General features: G+C 47.6%; 1 long non-coding RNA gene across 1 annotated transcript; it reads left to right on the forward strand.

Moving 5' to 3' along the window:
- Positions 1-4,684: 4,684 nt before the first annotated feature.
- On the forward strand, positions 4,685-11,950 carry LOC106847927 (uncharacterized). The gene is made up of 3 exons (XR_011498549.1): positions 4,685-4,906; positions 5,801-6,160; positions 11,483-11,950. It is a non-coding gene; the product is annotated as an uncharacterized lncRNA (long non-coding RNA).
- Positions 11,951-12,172: the final 222 nt, after the last annotated feature.

Consider the following 12,172-nt stretch of genomic DNA (forward strand, 5'->3'; position numbering starts at 1 on the left):
CCGTCCAGGCTGCCACATCCTCCAATGGGAGGTTCCACCATGGGGTATCTGATGTCTGTCCGAGCAGCTTCACCCAGAGTAAATCTAAGGAGCATTTGAAGGCTGGGTGTTGAGGCAGTAAAAACACTTGCATTGGTCTCAGGTGATGGAAAAACGTCCACAGGAGCTGACGGAGGAGCATGAGAGCCCTCTAGTGGATGGTTCCTGCTAGGAGAAGTGCAAACGGGGGCCAGGAGAGTGGGCCATGTACTAGGACTAAGGTCAAGTTCAGGTTCAGAAGGAGGCATATTTAGGGGTGATTAACTGGCTGCCTGTAGCTCACCAGCTGGAAGACTGTGGTTTTGCAAAAGGTGTAACCACGAGTCACAATGACAGCACCAGCTTACACTGCAAAGTCACATCAGGGAAATACTGTAGATGTTGAGATGAAAAAATACGTGATAAGAAATATATATGCAACATCATTACATAGACTGCTCAGAAGTTCTTACCATCTTAAGAGGTGTCTTAGCAATAAATGCAAAGTAATTCTATTATCAGGAGAAATATATTATTAAGAAGAAAATTATATCATAGGAGTTTCTCTTTATTTTCAGAATCATATACCTTGCATCATTCCTTAGGTGCAAATCTACACCCCAAAAATGGACATAGTTGGTGACTGTACAGTGTCAGGGTCTCATTGCCAGCACCTGTGGACTGACAGCACCGTACCCCCCAACCTGGGGCCCCTCTGTGTAGCACAGGAGCCTTTGATGCTCCCTCCTTAGGGGGAGGGGAGTCTTTTTAGTGTCCTCACCATTCACCTGCCCACTCTACAGTCTAGGCGAACTCTCTTGTCCGTCTTGGATTTGATACTTAAATTATCCATCTCTGTTTCTGTCCTTCATTCATCCCAACATTGTGACAGGTGTAGGGGGTACGTTCTGGTCTTAGGGAGAAATGTGTCTGTCTCCAGAGGAAAGACCTGAAGAAATGGACAAAGAGAAATCACATTAGAGTTCACAGAAGATCTACAGGAATGCATGAAAGCTAAAACTCCTGAGAGTCCACATAAAATCCACTTTCCTGTGCTGATTAGTGGATGCTGGTCGGCTTTTGCCGTTTCCTTAAGAGAGAAACTACAAACGCGATGTTAACCGTGAACTAGAGAATAAAACATGCATCACAGTTATCAATAGAACTAAAATATTTATTTTTCCATAAAAGAGTATCCAGTGCATTATGTTCACAATGATATAAGATGCCCTTCTGTCAACAGGCTATCTACAATTTTGTGATCTAGTAGAAATGACTCTTTTTCCCTTTAAACCTCCAATAAAAAATTAGAGGTGGCTCCTGTGGCCTCTCCCAGATCCTACGTCTTGCGCCCAGCAGCAGGAAAAACCGAGGATCATGCTCCTCTTGTCCTCAAGTCTGTGGGGACACCCTGGACTGTCCCTGCACCCAGTGTCCCCATGTCCACTGGGCACTGATGGGCAGGTGCTTGGCTTGCCACCAGAGAGTCCCCCATTCTCTTTGTGGCTCCATCTCAACCAACACCAGAACCCTGCACTCTTCCCCTCTGGTTGTGTCACGGACATCAAGAAGTTCCGGAAACCAAATACTTACTGGAAAGCACTGGGCCAGCTCTCAGGCCTCAGGGGCAGCTCCTGGGTAGGCCTACACCTTGTGACCACTCACCAGGATAATGCCAGATGGACCCACCAGCCCCTCAGGTAGTGTTCCCTTAGGCTTGGAGGTGCTTTCCTACCAGGTGGCCCTGATCCCATCATAAGGCCCTTGTCTCCAATGTCAGTTTCACATGGGGTGGAGGGTTTGGGCAGCTTGGTGCCCAGAGCTCCCAGACCCCTGTGCCAGGGAGGTGGTGCTGAGGCCTCAGGTGGTGCCAGGATGGGAGAGGGAAGTTTAACAAGGAACAGGCAGTGAGAGCATAAGGCAGAGCCAGGGAGCTGGCCACTAGGATTAATCCCTTCCTTGTGCCCAGGGGGCACTCTGAACAGAAGCCTCCTCTCCAGAGGCAGTGTCTTCGAGGATGAGACCTAAACCAGACCAGATATCCAGGTGTCCCTGTCTGCACCCAGTAAGAGATGCTTAATAAATACTGGTAGAATGGATGAGGGAAACTACACAACAGAAGCCTGTTACCGTTCTGTGACATCTTGGGATCAGAGCACATTCCACGTAGACGCAAGGACACTGGTAGCAGCATGAGAGGAGGCCAGCAAGTGCCTGTGGCTGCCTCAGGGATTGGGCTTTACCCCTGGTAGAGTCATGAGGGAGGACAGGGTTCTCGTAACAGTCAGGTGTTGCAGCCTCTTTTGTCTCAGAAAATCACACCCCCTCCCCATCCCTACCTTGTGAGTGACTTCTCTCCCCAGAGGGCCTGGGCTGATAGCCTGTGTCCTTCCTCTTCTCACAGAGACCTGGCCTGACACAGACTTTACCTCCACCCCAGGTAAAGTTACCACCAGGGAAGTGAGAGCTGAACCCTGATCACAAAGGAAGTCAGAGGTGACTCCCTGTCCCCAGGGTACCTGGTCTGTAGGGACACAAAGCTGTGGTCCCCTAAAGACATCTCATCAGCCCAAGGTGTCCGGGGGACAAGGGGAATTTCCCATCCAGGATAGGACAGGAAATGCAGGACATGTGTGCTTCCATCTCAGAGGGGCTGAGGGTCCCACAGGGGGCTCCCCTCCTGTGACAGAGGATCCTGCAGGATTCCTAGGCTGAGTCTCCACATGCAGCAGCTCCAGGTCCTGGGTCCTGTGGGGAGAACTAGAGAAGACAACAGACAGGGACAAAATGACTCAGATGCAGTTGCCCAGTGCTGTGATAGGGGAAACACACGCCATTCTGGGGACCCTTCCTCCAAGCCTTGAGACTACTACTTGAGACCTCAAGAGACCACTCACTGAGCCCTTCCTTTGAAGCCTCAGGGTGAGAGACCTCCTCTTCACGCAGCATATCCACTAGTTAGCACAGGACACTGGATCAGAAGTCCACTGGACAATGCCTATCCTCTCCTTGGGCTCATCCTGCACTGGGATAGAGTTGGACAAAGTGGACACACAGTGAGCAGGATGCAGGCTGATGGGACCCTACAGTGTGGAGTTCAGAGCCCACTTCTGTCCAGGGCTCAGGGCCAGCTCAAACCCTCTGGAACCAGGTCAGCATCCCTGGTGCAGACCCTGACATGGGCTGCGGGTCCCCTCATGACCTCCAGGGGGTGAAGTTGGGACACACAGACAATTAGCGGGAAATTAAAATTAACACATGAATGTGGCTTTGGCTCAGGAAGTGGAGAAGGAATCTGATTTCCATCCCTTGGTTGAAGAGATCCTTAAGGGCCCCTCATATGTGCCTGCTCTGTTCTGCCTGCCCCTTCTAAGGGCCTCAGAGGATCCTACTCTGTCAGGGGTCCCTGTAGAGCTCCCGACCCTCTCCTTGGCTTACCCTTGGAGAAGGCAGGTGACCAAAGGATAGTCAGACTGATAGAGGACAGAAGCCCCCAGGATAGCCTTGGAGGACAGGGACAGGCTCTGAGCCACAGTTCAGCCGATACACACAGAGAGGGCCTCCCTGAAACACGCCCCTGAGGAGCAGGGAGCCCACAGCCACAGGACCTACGACCACCATGGTCCTCTCACCCAGGACATGTGGGAAATCTTCCCCTTCACATGCAGGACTACAGCTCCTTCTCAGACACATATACTTGGTGTTTGTTGCCATCATCCTGGCTGGTGACACCAGAGATAGAGGATGAGTCCCCTTACCAGTCATTGCTCAGCTTGTCCTTTTCTCACCACCAGAGTCATCTCTGTGACCTTCCTGCTGGGAGCAAATCCAACCTTCCCAGAGCATTTGAGGACACTGGGAAGACCCCGATGCCCAGCTGGGTTTCTGTGTCACAAACAGAAATAATCCCCCAGGTTTGGGGAGTCCTCGGTCTCTGTGGGCTGCTGGCAGACCCAAGGACAGGACACAGGGGTCCCCGTCAGCCTTGGTATTGAAAGCGTGCTCCACAGGCCAGTGTGATCAGCATCACCTGAGAGCTTCTTAAACGCAGACTCTTGAATCCACCCCACCACTACTGGGTCAGAATCTGCATTTTATTAGAAAATTCTGACTCAGAACGGGAGAAGGGGAGGGGCTTCCCCACTCCGCAAAATGGTGTTCAGCCTGGCTGGGTACCACGAACCTGGGCAGCTGCTAAAGCAGTATTTTTAAGGTGTCACCTGGACATTCACAGTCTTTACCAAGATCCTCAGGTGATGCTAATGCACAGCGGGGGTGACATTCCTGTGACAAGAGTTCAGAGACTGGTGTAGCCTCTGGGCTCCTCCTCTTACAGGAAAAGCAAGAAGCAGATGAGAGAGAGGGAGGGTGATTATGAAACCTGACCCGGGGCTATGGGGTCAGCCCAGGACACGATGCCCCAGACTGGTGCTTGCCCAAACAAGAATATGTGTGTGTGTGTGTGTGTGTGTGTGTCTGTGTGTGTCTGTGTATATGTGTGTGTGTGTGTGTGTGTGTGGTTGAAACTCACTGCTGAAGAAGGGAGGGGAATCAGCAGTTCCCAGAAAACAGAAATAAAGATAAGAGGGAAAGAAAAGCTAGGGACAAGGGAGGCAGGAATGAGGTGAGGCGGGAGGAGGGTCCTGGGCAGAGACTCCACCCCTGCCCACGTGACCTGGCAAAGCACTCCTGCCCCAGGAGGAGGCTCAGCACGGAGGGAGGAAGCACAGCAGAGCTGACGCCCGGTGGGCAGCAGTGCTTCCGAGCGTCTCTGGAGCCCAAGCTCTTCTCACAGATGGAAGGACAGAGCAGGCAGCAGACACCATGCAGTCACCCTCAGGCCCTGCTCACAGAGGATGTGTCCCTTGGCAGGCGCTCCTCTTGGCAGGTGAGAGGGGATGATTCCCTGAGGGTGGGCTGGAGATGCAAGGACGGAGACTGGCTGGCGATTCCTGGAAGGGACAGGGCTTGGAGAGGGGATGGAAGGCTTCTGTTTGGACATGAGGGGAGAAGACACAGGAGCAGAGCAAAATGGGGGAGGGGACACAGCAAAAGGAAAATTTCATAATCTGGAAGTGGTGAAGGGCAGGAATATCCCCATTGTTCTACCTTTCCAAGTTAGTTATCACTAACCTATAATTTTTGAAAATTGATAATAATAATAATTTCTTTGAGGATGACACCAGAAAAACCTTAACTAGGAACCCCTGCCATTGTCCTTCCCCACTACCCTTAGAAATTGGCAAATAAGCACCAGGACATGGAGGGCCCTGGGCACACGCATTCATTCATCCACAGGTTTTTGCATCCTGTTCCAGGCACTGGGGGAAAAACAAGATCAGAATGGTCCCTGCCCTCAGGAGCTCACATTCTCTGGGGATGAGGAGAGAGAAGCGAGAGATCTAGAATGTGAGGTCAGGGACTGACATTGTCATGAAGGGAACAGAGCAGGGAAAGGTCAGAAAATGAAGATGGAGGGTCTTTAGAGCAGGTGGTCAGGGAAGGCATCTCCCAAGGACACCCATAAAAGTAAGCAGGGTGCTGAGGACAGTGAGGGAATGAGCCAGGAATACCTGGGGAAGAGTATTGGAAACAGAGGAAATATGTTCAGAAGGGCTGAAGTAACGGTGGTCATGCTGCTGACCTTGACCAGTAGGAGATGTACATACACACATACTCCAAATCCAAGAGAAGAAGAAACATGCTCAGGACGCAGGGCCTCATCTTTCCATCCCAATACATAGATCCAAATATTGATTGATCTCTCTCTCTTTCCTCCTAGTCTCAATCTTAGCCTTCTGGAACCTGCCCACCACTGTCCAGTTCACTATTGAGTCGGTGCTGAACAATGTTACTGAAGGAAAGGATGTTCTTCTACTTGTCCACAATCTGACTGGGAATATTCTAGGCTATATGTGGTTCAAAGGGAATGGAGCACGTCCACATAAACAAATTAAGTTTTATGATGTAGACACAAAAGCATTTTCCACAGGGCCTCTAGCCACAGGTCGAGAGACAATGTACCCCAATGGATCCCTGCTGTTCCAGAATGTCACGACGGAGTACGCAGGAAACTACACACTACTTGTCCTAAAAAGATCCTTGATATATGAAGTAGGAACTGGACAAGTCCATGTATACAGTGAGTGATTCCTGTCTGATCTCTGGGTGTTGGGTGGGGTGAATTCTACTTCACACGCAGAATTGACAGGCCTGAACTGTGCCTATGTCTCCCTCTGCATTATGTCCCATGCTGGGATTTGAGCATTTAATGCAGGACACAAACAGTGGAGATACACTTCAAAAGACTGTAACTCCTTTCTGGGAATCCAGATAACTGTAGACTTTCTCTAGGAAGAGAAAGATCAGTGTGATGGGAGTAACCCAGCAGGAGGAGATCAATCTTAGTCCAGCCCCTTGGGACCCTCCCTGGGATCATGACCCTGAGAAAGGTCCTGCAGGGCTTAAGGATCCCTGGGATCCTCACAGAGAAGCCCAGCCCAGGAAACCCCTGCCCAGACCCCTGTCCCAGGCCTCCTGGCTCCAGTGACCCTGAGGACCAAGCATCAGGGTTGGACTTTGGACTCCTGGGCAGGGCCGACTGGAACAATGATTTCCTCGCTGCCCGAGTTCCAAAGCCCCTGATCTGGTCACCAGCCAGGGCTCAGCCCCAAGAGCCACATCTGAGCAAGGGCACAGCCTGATACTTGACCTGAGACTCAGCATGGATAGCACAGAGGAACAAGGCACCCAGGCCACTAACCAACTGCCCTGGAGGACTGAGGAGACTACAGTGGAAAGTCAGTGTCCCCAGGGGAGGAACAGAGGAGAGATGATGCTGCTGGCAGCTCCTCATCCACCTGGAATCAGGCCAAGTGGCATTGTCTCTTGGAATCAAACAATAACAGATGCCGTTTATTTTGACAGCTCCTCTTCAGCAAGATTTAGTTCAGTGCCTGAGATGTTTTTAAGGTGAAGTCATTGAAAACCTGGTAGTCAAACATTTATTCTACTTCAGTGAGGGGAAACTGAGGCACAGGGATTTGAAAGTCACTGAAACAGGGTCACACAGACTAGGAATCACATGAGGTCTGTCTGCAGCCACAGCCTCATCCTCTCCTCCACCTGGGAGCCTTATTAGGTGTCTGCAGACCCTGAGACCATCTGTGGGGTTCAGATCCTTCCTTTTTAGGTGTCTGCAGCTCAGAGGGAGAGATTCTGGTCTGGGAAGTGACAGCAAATGGAAATTTCATCCAAGTTTACTATAGAACTAAATTACCTGCATCAACAATCAGAGTCAGTGCAGGGAATGCCCAGGCCGCCCCCTCAGGTGGCTGATTCAATCTCCCTGCACTGGATTTGAAATTGATGAGGATTTTTAGGCTGGTTAGTTTTAAAACTACAGATGAGATTCAGGCTCCAAGGAGTGGAATTTGTTTGCCCCTTTGTTGGGAAACATTTACATTTCTAAGGGAAACCTCTATCTGTGAAGATGCCTCCCTCTCTGTGCCAGGAAGAAGGGGGATGGTCTTATCTCTAGAAGCTCTTAATCAATGCCAGAGGCAAGAACTTAAGTTGGTTACTGTCTGGCAACCTCATGTAACTGCCCCCCCCCCCCCCACACACACACAAATCCTCCTTTGTCTTTAGCTGAGGATAAAATTCAAGCGGTGACTTCTGTCATTTACTCAATCCGGTTTAATTCTTATCTAAAAGTTGTGGGACCACCAAATGGCCAGATCATAAGGGCACTGATACCATTTTCACTTTTTTACATATTCTTTGTCTTGTAAAGAGATAACTCACATACCTATGCCTTAAATTTAGCCTTACTCTCCACCCAAGTTGGCAGCAGCAGCAGAGGCAGCAGAAGTGGCAGCAGCAACATGCCGGCAGCAGCTCTGCCTGCCCATGGGTCCTGTCCCCATGCCAGCGGCGGCAGCAGCAGCTCCCCATGCCAGCAGCATCTCTGACTGCCCGTGGGTCCTGTCCCCACGCAGCAGCCTGACTGCCCATGGGTCCTGTCCCCATGCTATTCTATTCTCTAAATAAAAGAGCACTACTGCCAGATCTTAAGAGTCTAAGAAATCTTTCTTTGGACTCCTCGGCTCACCGACCCTGCATCAAAATCACTTATTTGTTTCCTGATGTTTTGAGGTCAGTCCCACTGGAGTATAATGGAAAGGACTTTGTAGTCTCACTCCCCACCTAAACCTGCAGCCAGCCCAGGGCCCACATGTAACTGACTCTCAATTACTTTTTTTTTCCTTTGTTTTTGCAGAAGATTAGCCTTGAGCTAACATCTACTTCCAATCCTCCTCTTTTTGCTGAGTAAGATTGGCCCTAAGCTAACATCTATGCCCATATTCCTCTATTTTTTATGTGGAATGCCTGCCACAGGATGACTTGATAAGTGGTAGGTAGGTCAGTGCCTGGTATCAGAGAGAACCTCGGGCCGCCGAAGCAGATCATGCAAACTTAACTACTGCACCACTGGGCCGGCCCCCTAACTCTCAATTGAGTTTGATAAGGGATGGAGGAATGAAAGGTGAATGAATGAGTGAATAATCCAGTTTTCTTCAGAGACTGGAACCTGGATGCAGAGTCCTTAGACTTCTGACCACACAGGAGCAGGTCTTTGAATCTCCAGGGACTGAGGCCTATGTCTCAGGGCTTTTACTGCTCTCTAGAAAAATATTCCTCCCCGCAATTGGTCTGAGACCCTGGGGTATTAATCATAATTGTGGCATAAGGAAGAATTTTAAGTTCTCGTCAAATTTCTATCTCCAACCCATGAAACACAGATGGTCCATAAAGGCCAGATTTGCAGCAAGTTCAGAGACGGAAGAGACATTAAAGACCAAGGGCAGAGATCAGGTTCCTCTGCCAAAGCCAGGAAGCTCCTGCCTGGCCCCTCACCCTTTTCTGGATCATTCTTTGGGTTCTCTGTATCATTTAGGGTCACTAACTCATGTAAATTACAGTCACCTGGGAGGATGTGATCCATATCTTTGCCCTGAGGCCTGAATACTCACCTGACTGCCTCACTTACTCCTGGTGCTCATGTGTTGTTTATGGTCAAACCACAGACCCACCCTTATCCACCTCTAGGAGAACCTTGAAAATGGTGCCTCTGAGAAAACACACCTCAGTCGGTGATGGAGAGGTGTGCAGTGGGAAGGAATCATCATTGGTTGGCCAGGCAATCAGTTGGTCAGTGAAGAACCAGGAGAGGCATGGAGGATGTAATTGGGACCCAGTGGTCTCTGATTCTCCTCCTCTGTCTTTCAAAACCAAACCCCGCTAACATATTGACACTTGAGAAAGTCAATGGTTTCTCCCAGACGTAGAGCAGGTGACTTTACACTCTCTGAGAGCTCAGAGCCCAATGCATTTGTCATGAGATACACAAACGTGCCTTGCTCTTTTAAGGACTCTGGCTGAGTGGTGAGAGATGCCAACTCTGATTTGCCTATTTTTCAATCAGGTCATTTGGTTTTGTTGTTGTGTTTAGCAGTTCTTTGTATACTCTGCATATGGACCCCTTATTGACATATAATTTGCAAGTTATTTTCTCCCCTTGCACAGGACACTTTCACTCTGTTGATTGTGTCTTTTAAAGAACAGAAGGTTATCATTTTGACAAAGTCCAATTTATCCCGTTTTTCCTTTTTTTGCTTGTGTTCTTAGTGTCATATTCAAGAAATCACTACCAAATCCAATGTTAATAAGCTTTCCCCCTATGTTTTCTTCTGAGTTTTAGGTCTTACTTTAGGATTTGATCCATTTTGAGCTAAGTTTTGTATATGGTGTAAGGCAGCAGTCCAGTCTCATTCTTCTGAAGGTGGAGATCCAGTTTTCCAAACTGTTAGTTGAAAAGATTGTCCTTTGTGCATTGGATGGTCTTGGCATCCTTGTTAAAAATCATCCAATCGCATATTCGAGGATTTATGTCTGGATCTTTATTGTATTCCACGGTCTATATGTCTGTCTTTATGTCAGTGCCACACATTTTTGATTCTTTAGCTCTGTGGTAAGTTTTGAAGTCAGGAAGTGTGAATGCTCCAATTTTGTTCTCCTTTATAAAGATTGCTTTAACTATTTGGGGTTCTTTGAATTTTAGGTTAGGTTTTTCTATCCCTGCAAAAATTTCATTTTATTTTGTTAAGGATTATATGAAATATGTAGATAGTTTGGGGTATGTTGGCATTTTACCAGTATTACTTCTTCCCTTCCATGAACACGGATGTCTCTCCATTATTTGTGTCTTCTTTAAATTCTTTCAGACCATTTGGTAGTTTTCCATGTGCACATGTTTCACCTCCTTGGTTAAGTTTATTCCTAATTATTTTATACTTTTTGATGCTATTCTAAATGGAATTTTTTTCATTTCTTTTTTGGATCGTTCATTGTTATTGTATATAAATGTAATAGATATTGAGTCTTAATTTTGTTTCCTGCAACTTTGCTTAGTTTATTAGTTCTAATAAATTTTTTTTCTGTGTTTGTGTATGTGTGTGCATATAATCTTTAAGGTTTTCTACATATAAGATTATATCTTCTGGAAAAAGAGGTCATTTTTCTCCTCCTTTCCAATTTGCATGCCTTTTATTTCTTCTTCTTGCCTCATTGTTGTGGCTAGGTCTCCTGTTTATGTTGAATAGAGGTAGTGAAAGCAGCATCCTTGTCTTGTTCATGATCTCAGAGGAAAGCTTTCTGTGATTCACCATTGAGTATGGTGTTAGCTATAGCTTCTCATTTATGACTGTTATTATCTTGAGTAATTTCTATCTATTCCTAACAGTCTCTGTCTTTTGTTAAAACTCTAGCTACTTCTCTCTAGAGATTTTCTTCCCTGTGACATTCAATCCATAGGCCAGGAAGTAGAAGTCCTATTCAAAATGAGAAATCCTTTAGATTAGAAGCTCTCCAGGTCCTAAGGTTGTGAAGATTGAGCAGGGCCATCCTCATTCTCTAATAAATTATTTAAAGAGCAGTAAATGCCTTCCAAATTTATCTAACATTTTCTTGGCCCCAGAGATAGACAAAGCTAGCAAGATTGCCTCCTCCAATAAACACAGAATTGTATATAGGGAATGTAGCCTGTTCTTTTCTGAAGTCAAAGAAAGTTCTAGGAAAAAACAAATTAAAGTTCAGGACAGAAAAATTCTACCTGGTGATGAGCTCATAGGACCTGTTGAATGAGAAGAATTTCCTGGTGCTGATACTGCAGAGATGTCCAGGGGGCCTGATCAGGGGTCATCCATGGGTGATATATGGATGAAAAGGGGAGATGGTGCCCCCTCCTTATGGATCATCACCTGAACCAAAACACTTATCCTTCTGCAAGGGTCAGGGCCATCACTGGGTCACCTTTACAGAGTGGCTGAGATTTCTGAGGAAGGAGTGTGACCCCAGGCCCCAAGCCAACTCTAAGTCAATCATCTACTCTATTTCTCCACAGATCCAGGGTCAAATACCTCCATTGGAATAACTGTAATACATAAAGACCCCAGTTACAGAGCCTAAGGAACCTGTGGTCCTCACGTGCCTCACAAATTATACTGGGATCTCCATCCAGTGGTTCTTCAAAGACCCATGTCTGCAGCTCACAGAGAGGATGACACTATCACAGGACAACAGCAGCATCACCTCACACCCCATTGGGAGGGAGGATGCCAGGGTTATAAGTGTAAGGTCTCCAACTTGGTCAGCTCCAGCAAGAGTGACCTCCTCATGCTGGATGTGAAATATGAGTCTGGCTCTCTTATCCTCCTCTATCTTATTAAACTCTAGAAAGAATTTTTTTCTCTTGCCTGTAAAATGATGATCCTGAGGCACTTTTCCAGTAGAGTTGTTGTAATAGTCAATGATTAAAGTGGAAATTCCTTAGAAGACTTGCATTCAGTCAATAAATGTTCAACAATGTGAACTGACTTTGTCATTATTGTTGGCTTAAGGTCACTTTCCACTCCAGAACCCAGCTCTTGTTGGTCTCAGTTGCACCATCTCTACAGTGGAATGCCAGGCAGTGGTTGTGCAATGAGGGGTGGGAACCCATGATAAGGTCTTAGCAATCACAGCTCTATCCCTCCTCCAGGGGGAGGAATGGATGGCACCTGGACTGTGTCATGGAAAACAGGAATAGACAGGA

This window comes from Equus asinus, chromosome 26 (genome assembly GCF_041296235.1).
Source record: "Equus asinus isolate D_3611 breed Donkey chromosome 26, EquAss-T2T_v2, whole genome shotgun sequence".
Lineage (NCBI taxonomy): Eukaryota > Metazoa > Chordata > Mammalia > Perissodactyla > Equidae > Equus > Equus asinus.